The sequence below is a fragment of the Phyllostomus hastatus genome, unplaced genomic scaffold (assembly GCF_019186645.2).
Source record: "Phyllostomus hastatus isolate PE091 unplaced genomic scaffold, TTU_PhHast_1.1 phas_contig_38, whole genome shotgun sequence".
Lineage (NCBI taxonomy): Eukaryota > Metazoa > Chordata > Mammalia > Chiroptera > Phyllostomidae > Phyllostomus > Phyllostomus hastatus.
This window is the reverse complement of record NW_025333869.1, coordinates 18,263,040-18,276,848: the sequence shown is the minus strand read 5'-3', so window position 1 is coordinate 18,276,848 and position 13,809 is coordinate 18,263,040. Positions and strand designations below refer to the sequence as shown.

The 13,809-nt window shown below is 53.5% G+C and overlaps 1 protein-coding gene across 5 annotated transcripts in view; it reads left to right on the top strand.

The window, feature by feature from the left end:
• The window catches only part of ZMIZ1 (zinc finger MIZ-type containing 1), a 227,258-nt gene that overhangs the window by 44,093 nt on the left and 169,356 nt on the right, over positions 1-13,809 (top strand). For all 5 annotated transcript variants that reach the window (XM_045841873.1, XM_045841874.1, XM_045841875.1 and 2 more), the window contains exon 2: positions 729-845. The gene's annotated coding sequence lies outside the window, so the exon portion shown is untranslated. The remainder of the gene's footprint in view (positions 1-728; positions 846-13,809) is intronic.

The following is a 13,809-nucleotide window of genomic DNA, read 5'->3' as shown; positions in this document are numbered from 1 at the left end:
GAGGCCCTTGGAAAACCTGATTTCAAGGCACGTGTCAGCCAATTTTGTTCAGCTTGTTCACTGAATACCTTTGCTGCACCATTTATCAGTCACTCATTTATTCATTCATGCATAACATCAAGCAGTTGTATGGTCTTGCTGGCTTCAGAGGATAGAGAGAAAAACTAGGCTTCATTCCTGCTGTCCAGCAACTCTGCCCAGGTGGGACATTGGCCTCTAGAAAGCTGGAGGACACATGGTCAGCTAGGCCCAGAGCCACTGGGGGATGCCCAAGGAAAGGAGGGGCAGGTCAGAGAGGGTTCCACGGAGGCATCTGAGCAGTCTCAAAGGCCAGGGGGGCTTAGAAAGATACAAGCTGGGGGAAAGGGTGCTGGGAAGATCGAGCACCCAGCCATCCCAAGGCTGAGGGCCTATGTGGCTGGGCCCACAGAACTGTGGTGGGTTGTGCTGGCTTGGCTGCTGCTGGGGGTCCAGGGTATAGAGGGGCTAACCTCACTGCTGGGTGGGTTCCGGGCTTCTAATGCAAAGTTCAGGAGATGGGCATTTACTGGGGGCTTGGGGAGCAATACTTAGTTTCTAGGGTGGCTCTACTTTTGTGGGCCAGCTCAGCCTTCCAGGAGATGGCCAGAGGGGCCTGGACAGCTGGGACCTAGAGGTTGGTGAAGGGGGCTGTGGGCCGCCTGCAGGGTCAGACTTAGAGCTCACTGTGCCCTCTTCTGTCTCCACAGGACTTTGCTGTGCTTGGCCAAGTTGGACTGCTGGGGCTGCTCCCTCCTTACCCCTGCCTCCTTTTCTTGACACTCTCGGCAGCCTCAAGTCCCGACCGTGGACAGAGGCCTTGGCAGGTAAGCAGCATGGGCTGGTCCCTTACATTGTGTGTCTGCTGGTAGGGAGCCCAGCTGGGTAGCTGATGCTATTTCGGGGCCTGGAAATCCAGGAGCTAGACTGTCATCACTGAGGAATAAGGGGAAGGGGCTTATTTATGCTTTCACTTCTTCCTTGGTCTTGTCCTCTCAGAGGGAGCCAGACAGTGGTGGCGAAGGGGAGGGGAGTGTGCCCTGGCTCAGACTCGGACATTTAGGTTGATTCTGTTGCCAGCTCCCAGTGTAGCCTTGGGTAGCCCTCTCCTTCCATAGCTGGGAACCTCAGTTCTCTCCTCTCATACATGAGGATAATAATCGTGATGTTCTCTAACATTCTGAGCACATAACTCTGTGCCAGACCATGTGCTAAGTACTGTGTGGTTATTGACTTTTTCATCTCCCCAACAGCCTTGTGAATTAGGTGCTGTTCTCATCCCCATTGTACAGGCAGGAAATCTGAGGCTTGTGGTTGGGAAATGACTTACCCAAGGTCACACACCTGGCTGAGCCCCCATGGGGGTGTGGCAGCAGTGCACCAGCCCCTAACCCCTGCACTATTCTGTCCCTGGACTTTGCCTCTGCTGGCCTCTTCTGAGGGTGGGCATCAAGGTGATCGTGGGTGTCCTCAGTTCTGGTTCCTGTCCAACTCAAGGCAAAGGGAGGGGGCTTTTACAAAGTGACAGTGACTCCTGGTTGTCTGGATATGGGTGTGATGTGACATGAACCAGGCCTGGCCTCGGGTCCCTGAAGTGGCACCAGGGCCCCTGCTAGAAGAGGGTTATGTTGGCTGGATAAGGCTTTCCCTCTGCCTCCCAAGTTCAGTTTCCCAAGTTTGTGTTAAGCACTTGCTGCATGCCAGGCCTGATGGAAGGCCCAGGGGTGCAGGGAAAAATGTGTCCCATTTTGTGCTCTACAGGAGAAACAGGGAGATTGCACATATGTGGGGTGGACAGGGTTCACAGGTCAGAGGGGGGCTCTCTGGGGTAGGTGACCCAAAAGTAAGTAGCACTGTGGGGAGACAGGAGCAGCATGGAGGATGAGGTTGGTAAGGGGATGCAAAGATCACAAAGGGCCACAAGTGCCAGGCTCAAAAATTAAACCCTATGGGCAGTGGGGAGCCATGGAGGGTTCTAAGTCAAGTAATGACCTATTAAAGGTGTCCGCATTGAAAAAGCCATTGGCAGGTCCCCAGCTGGAAGCAGGAAGACTAGTGGAACTGTCCCAAGGTCCCTAGCAAGAGGTCGAAAGCCTCAGCTAGGGCCAGAGAAATGGTCATGGATAAGGAGTGAGAATCTCAAGAGACTAAGGCAGGGAAATTGGCAGAATTTTCAACTGAACGGTTTCAGGACAGTGTGGGAACATGAGGAATGGAATAAATGTTGGATCTGTGAGTGAGTGTGAGGAGTCTAGAATCCAGGAAGGTTTCTTGGAGGAGGTAGACCAGGTTATCCAGAATGTCTCTGAGAAGGCTGAGATTTTGAAAAGGAAGATGATGATTTGGGTGGCATTGTTGCACATGGGCATGATGTTCTCATCTAGAATTACAGATACATGTACAAGTCCCAAAAATTCTCTGAATCCACAGTCATACCTGTGTCTGTGAATACCTATGCACTGCATACTTAAGCACACACACACACGTGTGCTTATAAACCTGCCCGTGCATGCTAAGAATAAACAGATGTGCATGTGCACACAAACATGAATGGTTGTGTGCGCAAAAAGACGCACTCTCATGTGCATATATACACAGACATCACTCAGTCATGTTACAAACATTCACATGTGCACACAGATAGACTTGCATGCACATACACGCTCACATTCGCAGACTTGTGTTGATGCTTCACACAGATACACAAGCACAAGTTCTCATAACACATAACAGTCTTACACACACAGGGACATGCTCACATGCACACACAAGGAAAGATATGTTCCAAGGAAAAGGGGCTGTTTAGGGGTCGCTGGCTTCTCCCCTGCAAGAGCTTACAGCAACTCCCACAGTCTCTGGGCAGCTCTGAGCAAAGGCTGTGCCTTGGCTTCTGTATGTATGTCAAGGAGGGTATTTGAGAAGCAGCTGTGTGACTATGGACAAGCTCTTGCCCTTTCCAGTCCTCAGCTTCCTCATCTGGAAGCAAGAACAGCCACTAACCGCCCCCACCTCCTGGATGGGGTGGTCGTGAGGATTAGTAACCACCAACGTACAGTGCCAAGAACAGTTCCTGGACTCTTCGGAGCTTTAGCAGATTGGAACAGTTATTTTTATAAGAAGAAAGCAGGCTATGGGCAGGGTGGGGTGGGGGCACTGTGGGTGTTGCCGGGGGGATGTCTGTGAGTCCCTGCTCCTCATCCCCTAGAGACTCCATCCCAGCTCCCTGCAGCCTGGGTGCCCTCTGAGTCTTGGGCACAGCCAGTTGATGGGGTCAGCATCATCCCTGCTCCATCTGTGGTTTCCCTGTTGGTTGCTGGAGAGTTGGGTTCTGTGGCACCAGTTTTGTGACACCAACCACACTGGAGTCCTTGTGTGGGGCTGGCACCTTAACTATATGAGCTCACTAAATACCCCCAAGAACCCTGAGGGAGAGGCCTTACCAAACAATTTCCAGATGAGGAAACTGAGGCATGGGGAAGGTTGATGATGTCCTAAAGGACATCTGCTCACTTGTGTTGGAGCTGAGCTCCTGTCCAGGTAATTGGAAACCTGAATTTGAGCTTTCTCCCTGGAGGTCCCTTCAGGGGTAGGTCATTTCATGCCCACTTTATAAGGGGGAAAACTGAGGCTCTTAGTGGGTGGACCTCATGGCCCAGAAGTGGCAGCTGCACCCCAGATTCAAGACTTCCTCTTCTCTTCCCTCCTTCTTCCTAGCATGACCCTTCCAAGTTGGACGGCATTCCCAAGAATGTTCCTTGGGTTATCTGGGTTTCAGCCTGACCCAGAATTCACAGGCAAAAGTGTCCTTCCCCCCCCCCCCCCAGAAAAAGGTGGATTTTTCTCTGGGACCCACTATGTGGGCAAGATCTAGTAATTTCTCTGAAACCCCTTTGTAAAATGTCCTTAGTGTGGTCCTCTGGAAACCTGGCCAGCAGGAGTCTTTGAAGTGTACCCAGTGCACATTAGGTAGCTGGTTAAGATTCTAGGAGCTTCCCATGCCCACTGTTGGGGGTAGGAGGAAGGGCCAGTGAATGAGCTTTCACTTCTCTGGGACTTCACAAGAGTCAAGTCCTCCTCTTGATCTTTTTTTCCTTCTACATCAACCTAGCAAATTTCTCCTCACCTTCCTGTGCCCAACTCACCTGTCACCTCCTGGACATCCTTCCCAGGGGTGCTGCACTTCCACCCGAACTGAAGCCCCAGTGTACTGTGGAAGACTGGCTTTTCCCCTGGTAAAGAGCTCCAGCCCCTGGCCCGGGAGAGGCCTCAGAGGTGGCTGGGGTCCAAAGGAGGGCCTGGAGAAGCCAGAGGCCCAGCTGGCTACGGGACAAGCCCCCAGCCCTGCTCCTTCCTGCAGGTGATTTGCCCCAATATTCCCAGCCTGGTAGACAGGAGCCAAGTGTATGTGGTCCAGAGACTTGGGCAAGTCCCACTTCAGGCAGAGGTGAGAAGGCTTCAGCAAAGCTTGGACATGGTAAAAGGATATCTCCTTAAGGGCACTGAAGTGACTCAGGGTGTCAACCCTGGACCCAGGCTTTGTGGTTTCTCAGCTCTGCTTCTCCTTTCTTTGTGACTTCAGAGTAGTGGCTTAACATCTCTGTGCCTCATGTCCTCATCTGTGAAGTAGGGACAATAGAACCTACCTCACTGAGTGATGAGGAATTCAGCGAATTAAGCCATATAAATCTTCACACAGACCCTGGAATGTGGTCAGTGCCTCACACAAATGGATTGATGGTGGGCCAGCAGGCGGAGGTGAGTGATGGAGCTGGCCCTGAGGGTTGGGGCCACACGGGAGCAACATGGTTGGACTGTCATTTTAAAAAAGATGTAGGGGACAGCAGGGATTGGGGTTAGGCTGGATTTGGGTTTCATCTGAAGCAATCCCAAACAGCTGTTGATTAGAGCTCTGTGGGCGGGATGTGAGGTGACAGCCACACTCTCTGGCCAGCCCCTTCAGCCCCTGGTTTGTGGCTTCATGCTGCCAGCATGTGCCATAAGCTGTCAGTCAACAGACTTCCAGGGTTACATGGGTGCAAGGCAGGTTTGGGGCTGGCTGCAAAGACCTTGAATGTCAAGCCCAGCTCACGGCCTGGCCGTGGCTACGCAGAGCTGGGATTCCAGGGTTCCCATGTGGCATGCCTGTCAGTCTTCAGCACCAGCTGAGAATGCACGCCCCCTCTCCCTGCCTGGAATGTGTTGCCTACAACCCAGGCCCTTCCACCCCCAGCCTTTGCAGCCTGCTCTAACCCTGAAACCCCTACCCCAGTCTGGGGCTGAAAATAGGCTACAGCCTACTGTTCATTCCTGCCTGAGGTGGAACACTGTCCATGTGAACCGATGGGGCTGCTGTCCTGGCAGACCCTCTGAGCAGGACTTTCTTTCAAGCCTCAGTCCTGCTGCAGAACTGCCTTATGACCTTGGACAAGTCATTGCTCCTCTCCTAGCAATTGTTCATTGGTCAGAAGGGTGGGACAGGTTAGGGGGTCACAAACCACAATGATCTGAAGGGCCCCAGCAACTCAGAGAAGCTTGGGAGGGAGTATCCCCACTGTGAAGATGAGCATGGAGCACGGAAACTCAAAGCACAGAGAGGTTAAGAAACATGTGCAGGGTCACAGAGCTATTGGTACAGTTGGGATTCAGCCCAATGTTATCTGACACTATTGTAAATACATGTCTTCCCCAATACATCTGTTTGTGGCAGGCACTTTTCATACTTACTAAAGCTTGCTGGGTCATCCATTCACTTCGTCAGCCAGAGTGTGTTATGCTAGGCATCTAACAGTAAATCTGCATTTGAGGAGCTGGGTGCACAGCCCAGCCTCAGGCAAAGATCATCATCTCCAGTGTAGAGTATGTTAGGTGGATGCCATCAGTGGGTGAAGGCAGCAGGAGCTGGGAGGATCAGCTAGCTCTTCCCTGATGCTGGAGGATGCAGGCAGCGGAGACTGCTTGGAGGAGAGGCCTGGGTTCCTACACAGTGGAATGGAGGTATGGGGTCTTCCAGGGTCTCTCTACAAGTCGGTGGGGTGGATCAGGAGTTTAGCTGGAGAGAAAGATTTGTTTGGCCACAGCTGGACACAGGTGCTGAAGTAGCTCCTGAGGACCTCAAAGGCTGTGCCTCAGAGTTTGACCTTGATCCTGTGGAGAGTGGGGAGCCCAAATGGACTGTGGAGCAGCAGCATCTCCTCTGGGAAGGCTGGGAGGAGAGAACTGGCCTCTGCCCACCTCGTCAGCACCCTGGTTCTTCTGTGGTCTCTTGTGGACCTGGGGCTGGATCTCCTTATCAGAAGAAAAGCCAGTCTTCCACAGTGCTGAAATGTGAGGCTGCCCAGTGTGGAGCTCAGGTGCCACCCTCCGTTGCCACCTTTTGTGTCCCTGTTTGGATTGGAAGGGAGATATGGACGAATCTGCTCAGTGATGTGACAGGGACAGAGGGCCCACAGTCCAGCTCAGGGTCACACAGCATCATCATGGCAGGTGTACGAGGTGAGCAGGCCAGGCAGGAGGCATCCTTCCTATGGTGGGGGTCGGGAGGCGGGCAGGTCTGGGTCCCTTCCCTGGGTCTCCCAGGGTCCAAGGGGATCCTTGCCAGTTGTATGTGATCACCTGTGTAGGTGTGCAGGGCTGCATGTGCACTCCAGGGACCCATCACCTTGGCCACCAAAGGGTCTTTCCCAGGACAAGCTGGGATTGGTAAACTAGCCTTGAAGTGTTCCTTCAGTGTTATTCACCTCCGGGTGCTTCTCCCTCCCGCTGGTGTTTGCTCACTAGGCACTCACTGAGCTCTGGAGTTTGAGGAGAGCCACACCCATGCCCTATGTCCCTGGGTCCAAAGCCTCAGTGAACTTGCAGGGAGGGAGCAGACACTGGGTGGGGCTGCAAGGAGGGCATCTTTATTTGAATCATAGCATCCTGGACACCTTTAGGAGCAGTGGTCTTTAGAAATTATCTGGCCCAACCCCTTATAGTACAGATGGAGAAACTGAGCCTCAGAGATAGGAGGGTACACCCCAGTGTCTCCCAGTGTGGCGCTCCAGGATTTCAGCTGAGCTCACTGCTACTCTAAACTGCTTTGGATGTGTGACAGGTGTAGCTGCCGGCAGGGTGCAAGACCTGCAGTAGTAGTGACCTAGCCTTGGAGCATGGTGTTTGCAGAAAGGCAGGACTGGCCCCAGAGGGGTAGGGACCTCAGGGAGTATGGCCAGGGAAGTTCTGGGAGTCTTTGGGGATCTGCCCAGAACCTGGACTGAGAATTGTGGAGGGCGGGCTCAGACCTGGCTCTGTTTGTCCTGGTTTGTATTCCACCTCCTGTAATCATTGCCTCCCACTGAGCCTGCTACCATTAGGGCTTCTCTTCCCATCTGTTCACCCAGAGAGCTGAGTGAAGCCTGAGTCAGGGCCCAATTTGAAAGCTGACAAGATACAAGGGGATGAAGAAGGAAAGTGGACTTGGAAAACTAAGGGCCATCCACATTCCTTGTCAGCCCCCTTCACCAATCCACAGCAGGGTGCCCAGTGACTTGCTGCTTGGATGGCTGCTGGATCTTTGGTACCAGGGACAAGTGTCTAGGTGCTCCGAGTGGCTAGAGAGCAGGGAGGGCTTCCTGGAGGAGGTGGAGCTTCAGTTGGCCCTGAAGAATGAATGTGACTTTGAATTGAAAACACTCCAAGCAAAGGAACCTGTGGGGACAAGGCCCAGAGCCAGGTGTACTTGGGGCAGATCAGTGGGACTGAGATCAGACAGTGAAGCAGTGAGGCTGGAGATGCCCCCTAGAGGCCAGGTGGCAGAAGAAGGAAGTATGCACTTTGTTTCTGACTTGCTAAAAGCCCCTGAGTAGATCACTGCCCCACTTCTGTGTTTCAGTTTCCCTTGGATCTCCCTGGAGCTTCAGGCACCCAGCAGCCACAGCAGGGCAGTGCCTCAGTGGAAGGTCCACTTTTGGGGAGGGTGTGAGCAGGTGCTAGGATCCTGGGATTTTCTACTCCCCCAGGAGTCAGGCAGCTGGCTCAGGATACTGCTGCTAGACCCAGGGCTTCTCTCTGGCTGGGGAGGGTTAACCTCAAACTCATGAGGTCTGCTGGCAGTCTCACCAACAAGGATGGAGGGGGTATTAGGCCCCCTGGGGCAGACCCACCTGTGGGCTAAGGGTCCAGCTTCCACAGTACACTTCAGAGCTAAGAGTTTGGGGTAGGCTTCCCCTCTCTGTCCTGCTTCTGGGGAAGGGAGGGAGCAGGTAGATGACCTTCTGGAAGGCCACGGGTGGGCTCAGATCCCAATAGAGAGGAGGTAGTAACCCTGTGAGCCCTGTGATCTGCTGTGGACCCTGTGGGTGCCTGGTGCCCCTCTAGGTACAGGCCCTCACTTGGCTCAGCCTAGATTGTATTTGCTGAGCTTTCACTAACCCACGGCAGCCTCTCTGTCACTCTCTCCTATCAGGCAGCCACAAGCTCTTGGATTCCCAGCATCTGGGATTGTGCAAATTCTCCCAGCAGCCAGCTCAGGCCCTGTCTGCTATAGGCCGCCCAGGTGACACTGGGGAAGCCTGGAATTCTTTTTTGAAAAACATTGCAACCTCCCCACAGCATAATGGGCAAGCTGCCCTCATGCAGAGTTCCTCTGTGGCCCTAGCTCCTGTCATGACCCTTGTAATATCAGGTGGGCTTAGCAGGGGCCCATTTTGCAGAAAAGGAAACTAGAGTCTGAGAAGGGAGATATGAGACTTGGCCAGGGCCATGCTGTCAAGCCAGGACTCCAGCCCAGGATTCTAGGCTGCTGGTCAAGCTCCTTTTGAAACTGATCCAGGGTTTCCTGCTCAGGGCCCCCAGACAGGTGGGGCCAGGGCTTGGGAAAAGGAGGTGGAGGAAGAGAGCCCTAGGGGGTTGAGGAGCTTGAGGGCAAATGGCCAAGTCACTGTCTCTTTTCCTCAGCTCCAGCTACTTTAATTAGCAGGGTCCGCTGGTGGCACTGACATTTACCTGGTGGGGAGGAGGGTTTCCTCCCTCTTGAACCAAGATGCTAAAAATAACTAGGCCCAGCTTCCTGGGGCCCCAGCCCAGGCAGTGAGTGCTAGCCCGCCAGCCTGCCTTGGCGACCTTTTTCCTGGGTGCTGGAAGCTGATTGCTCTGTGAGTATGCAGTTCCTATGCCGAGGACTTCCAAGGGTTTGGGACAGCAATGGCCTTGCATGCTCAGCTCCTGAGACTGAAGAGGGGTCCCTGCAAGGCTTACCTGCTCACTAGGTATGGGGTAATGAGCCCCTGCCTGGACCCTGGCACCCACATTCTTTTCTCCCTGGGTACAGTACCCTGCCAGGCTGGCCACTCTACCCCTGGGGTACTTGGGCCCCCCTCCCTTGAGCTGCCGGAGTTTCTCCAGGGTTACCTGGACTCTAAGTGGATGGGAGACTATGGTCCTCATCCTCAGAATTACCTAGTGCTCACCTTGAGTCCTGTACCGTGCCCAATACAGGTGTGAAGTCGTGGCTTCCTGTCCTCACACTGCATGTTCACTCTATCACGTGAGTAGCCAAGAAGAGCCCAGACTTTGGAGCTGGATACGTTTAAATCCAGCTGTGTGATCTTAGCCTTTATATTCTCATCTCTGAGATGAGCAGCACAACTGACCTGGTAGTGATGTTGCAGGAATTACGTGAGATCATGTGCAGAAAGTGCCAGATTCAGAGAGCTGGATCCATGGGGCAGTAGGAGGCACGAACACCTCTGGGGCTTTCCTTTCTATTGTTGTGTAAATAGACCCTAAAAACCTAATAAGTTTGGTTGGTGTGTTTGGTCCAGAAGGGGAAGGTCTGCCCATTCTCTGCACCTCCAGAGTGGCCTGTGACCCCTGCCCCCCGTGTTTGTCCAGTTCTTGCCCTGGGTAGTGTGACCAGAATTGTGTCGACATTGGCCTACATACCCCTGGCCGTGGGGTCATTAGCCCACTGGAAATGGAAATTGTTTTCTGAACTTGTCCACTCTAAGAACCAGGGCCAGTGGCTCAGCCTCCACACCTTGGTTTCCCCATCAGAAAATGTGGGTAGTAATGGCCCCTGCCCCATAAGTATTGTGAGATTAAACTAGGTAAGTACACACAGTGCCTTGAACGGGTCCAGCATGGGGTGAGCGCTGGGGGTGTGTTAGCTGTAGCAGTAATAGTGGCAGTCGGTGGCAGTAACAGCCACCACCTGCCGTTTGTTGAATGATTAGTATCAGATGCTGTGTCAGATGTTAATCACTTTACATACATTACTTAATCTTCATGGCAACCATACATAAGGTCCTCCTATAAACTCTATATTCCAGATGAGGGAACTGAGGCACAGAGAAGTCACACACAGTCTGAAAATGGTAAACTTAAAACCAGATTTGGGTGACCAGCCAGTCAGGGTTGCCTGGGACTATCCGGCTTTAGCGCTGGAAGTTCCACAACCCAGAAACCTCTCGGTTCTGGGCCCACCAGGACAATTGACGTGCTCCACTCCTAAGCCTGCTGAGCACCCTGACCACCTCCTTGGCTCCAGAGCTGGCTGCTGCACTCTGGACTGGGCCCCCTTCCACACCTTATCCATCCCTCTTCCAGCCCTATCATCTTTGCCCAGCCTCTCTCCTCTTCACCCTCCCCTCTGCCAGCTCTAGTGGCATGGGTCACACACCCAGTGGGTCCTAGGCTGCCCCTCACCAGCCCTTAGTCTCCTCGTCTGGACCAAGGACTTTGGCACCTCTGTTCCCTGCTTTCTAGAGACACTCTGGAAAACTCTCCCTTAAAAGAGGGAAGGCGGAGTGAGCCCCCGCCCCCAGCCCTGCTTGGGCAGCCTGGAGAGATTGCACTGGCCCTTCCGGTGCATTGATGGAAAGCACTGCTGACAAAGGAGAAAGGTCAGCAGTGGGGCAGAGTGGACTTGGTGGCGGCCTGCTAGCCAGTGGTACCCTCCCCCAGGTCAGGGCTTCCTGGGGGGAGGGGCCCAGTGTTCCTTGGGGTCCTGCTCAATTCATATTGACTCAGGCAACTGCTGGGTCAGCGGCAGCTGGGGAGATGCCTGAGTGGCGCTGGACACCTCCCTCTCCCTCACCCCCACAGTTGGTTCAATGCTCTTAACCATCTCTGGCTCTGTGTTCCATTTAACACACACACCTTCTCCTGGTGTTTAGGTCTCACCATCTTCTTGCCTCTCAATGACCAAACCCTTCCCAGCCCTCCATTGCCCTCCCAGGCTTCCCACTGTCATCAGGAATAAGTCTGAATTCTGAGGCAGACATTAATACCTTCTTAAGTTCAGTGAGGCAGCCCAAAGCTGCCAGTCCTTCCCCAGGACCCCAGTCTGCTCTCCCTGCCCTCACACAAGGGCTGAGCCTCTCTTGGGCCTCTCTCCCTACCTGGGCATCTCTTCCCTCCAGGCATGACTTTCCAGGACCTGGCTCATCACTTTTCTCCACAGGCGCCCCTACCCTGGGGCAGGAGATGTGGGGGTAGGTGGGGAGTGGAGTAGGTCGAGTGTGAGGTAGCAGTGCACCCTGAGTGCCTGCCCAGCTCTGCCCCATGTGCCACCCTCACCAAGGCTGCAGCGTGGAGCTCACTGTGACTAGGATACCCTCCTGATGCACTCACCACTGCATGCCATTCCTCGGACTCGCCCTTGAACTGTCGGGTGCATCTCATGCCCTGGCTCCTGGAGGAGAGGGCAGGAGGTATCTGTCTCCCCAGCATACAGGGAGGCTAAGCCCCCATGAGGGCAGGACATTCAGTGGTTAGAGCACAAGCTCTGGGATCTGACCCTAGCTTCTTCACATACTAGCTGTGTGACCTCAGGCAGTCACTTAACCTCTCTGAGCTTCAGTGGTGTTGCTTGTGAAATGTGGGTGATAATAGTCTGTTCTTCACAGGATGGTGAGATTCAAGGAAATGACACACGTTTAGTGTTCCCAGGGTTCTGGAACATTTGAGGATTAATATAAAGTCAGCTCCCATCTTCATCATCATCATCATCATCATCATCAAGGCAGGCAGGGACCATATCCAAGAAATGAGGGCCTTCTCCTCCAGATGGGTGCCTCCTGGTTACTGGGGCCCTCCTGTTCTGCCCTGCTGTGTCCCCTCCCCATCTTTTGTCCTTTCCCAGCACTCATCTCCCACATTTCCTAAAACCCCAGGAAGGCCTCTGGTTGTCACCTGCCTTGCCCACCCTGTTCCCCTAGAATGCCTTTGGAGCTGGGGCCAGGATTTATTGTATTTCCCCCATGGTCTCATAGGTGCCTAATGATAGTTTTTTGGGTTGAACTGATGTTCACCAAGCCAAAGTCACTTCCAAGAACAACAGAGCAATGACTAGCCAGGCTTGTGGGCTCATCCGAAAGCTCTTGAGGGACATTTTGAAACCAGATCTGAGCTGCCTCCACAGGGGCACAGCCCATGCCCACCCAGTCTGGCCTCCTGAATTCAGAGGTTTCGGGGAAGGAGGGGAAGGGGCAAGGAGGCAGCACTGGGGTTGGGCCTCCCTGTAGAAGGTTTTCCAAGGCTGCTTCCTCTCAGGTCCTCTGAGCTGTCACTCCCTGTTTTGTTTGACCTGGTTCTTTCCCCACCCCCACAGTTCTCTGTTAAATTGTGTTATTATATTTAAACAAATCAATTCCATTGCAGAGTTTTTCCTGTCCTAATGATGAGTTTTCAGCACAAATGCCATTGATTTCTCACAGCCCTGAAAACCAGTTGATGAACAGCACCAGGCTTGTCTTTGGAGAGGTACTTAGAGCATTTCTGCGAGGCCCCCTTCATTTGCTGTGCACTGCCCCCGTCACACCCATCCCCCACCCTCACCCCACATGCCGCTGCCGCCTGCAGTGGGGCTGAGGCTGTGTGACAAAGGGAGACCTGCAGTGCCCGCCAGTGGTGGAATGTCATCACAAGAGGCCTGGCCCCTTGTGCTGGTGAAACAGTCATAGTGGAGATTTTTTATTGATTTTGGCCTGAGGCAGGAGCGCAACCTACAGAACAGAGAAGTGGTGCAGTGTGATCCTTGTCTTCCCTACAAGTTCATAGCGTGTTCCTGAGAGTGACAGCCGCTCCCATTTCTAGAACCTGATGGGGCTGCCTGCCACTGCTCTTTTAAAGGGGTGGTTCAGAAAGTTAGAGAGCTGTCTGCGCTGGCGCGTGGGAACATCCCTTGGTGAAATCCTTGGGAACCTCCGGGATCAAAGTCAAGGCTAGCTAAACCATTAGGCAACACTTTGCCTTTCAGATTACTGCCAGGAGCAAGGATTTGCTTGAGCTTTTCCATGACCCCAGCCAGGGCTTGGGTGGGCAGGCGTGTTTGTTCCCACTTCGGGGAGGACAGCCCGAGTCAAGCGCATCACTGGAGTGGGGAAGTGCTGGGTCAGCCTTTGTGCTCCCGTCTGTGTGACAGGGAAGGAAGCTCCTCTTACTACCAACCATCCTTTTTACTACCCTTTGACCCACCCCTGAGCTTTCTCTGTCTGCTCCGCCCTGATTGTCATGTGGAAGGACCTACGTGGTCATCAGGCAGGGGTCTCAACTCACTGGCCGCAGCATGCCACGCAAGCCTGTGAAGTGGGCTGGAGCAAGGCAGAAGGGCTTGGCAGGGCAACTGGAGAGTGCCTGTCTCACCTAAACCCCTAAACATCACGAGGGTTTTAGTAACCCCATGTCCTCAAAACTATACGTGATGGGACTGGGGCTGGGACTATGGGCTGAATTTCCCACTACGTCTCAGGAATTCTAATTCAAGTCTTTGTTTTGGATACAAGAATGTGTGGTCTGGAGTGGGGAGTGACT